The following is an 893-nucleotide window of genomic DNA, read 5'->3' as shown; positions in this document are numbered from 1 at the left end:
TAGTTGTGTCGCACCACCCACACGAGCTAGTTTGAGGGCTCTATTTATGTAGCTAGTGTAGCGGACGCACACTAGGGTAGTTCTTGGCCCTGCACGGCTGTTTCTCTTTGCCTCCTTACAGGGACCTGTAAGTGGAGAAGATCGGAGGGCAAGACTTGTGACGGTGAATAGCATCCGTGTACGTCTGTCCCTTGTTTGTCCCCGAGCGCCGGAGTTAGGATTGCTCACGGACGTGAGGATCCCTTTCATCACACTACGTGCGAAAGCGCGAGTGTGTGAAAGCTGGGTAGCTGAGGCTTTGTGCCGGTGATGACCATTCACCCAGCCGGTGAAGGTCGCGGCCACCCCTGGGGTATCCCCTGTTCCAGCGGAAGAAGGGTCGATACCCCCTTTAATGTAAACCATTCTCTCCTCAGCTCGGTCGACGGTCAGCTCCAAGAGGGAATCGCCGTGTCCGGATCCGACTGAAGAATTCCAGGTCCGTTGAAGGTTCCGGTACCTGAAGGTGAGAGAGAGCGGCGCCTGGTGAGTACCGCGTCTACACCTGCACGGCAGCAGGCACCACCACACGCACGCACCGCAGGTCCGCACCTCTCACACTTGGCGTAGTCGGCAGGATAAAAGAGACCGGATCACGGACACGATGTGGAACGCCACCAAGAACACCTCCCTGCGGACGGCTCCGGAGAAGACTCACCCCCGGATGTGTGCGGACCAGAGCGACTGGGTGACGGTGTCTGGGGCAGACATCCTGAAGATGGTGCAGCGGTCGGTCCAGCGTGTAAAAGAAGAGCGCCGGGAGAAGGGGCGCAAGAAGGCCGCTGTGACGCCCTGCAAGAAATGTCGGCAAACAGGACACTTTGCCGGCGAGTGTACTTGGCGAGAGACGTCCC

This window comes from Pseudophryne corroboree, chromosome 5, assembly GCF_028390025.1.
Source record: "Pseudophryne corroboree isolate aPseCor3 chromosome 5, aPseCor3.hap2, whole genome shotgun sequence".
Classification (NCBI taxonomy): domain Eukaryota; kingdom Metazoa; phylum Chordata; class Amphibia; order Anura; family Myobatrachidae; genus Pseudophryne; species Pseudophryne corroboree.
The sequence above is the reverse complement of the archived record's forward strand: the minus strand, read 5'-3'. Positions refer to the sequence as shown.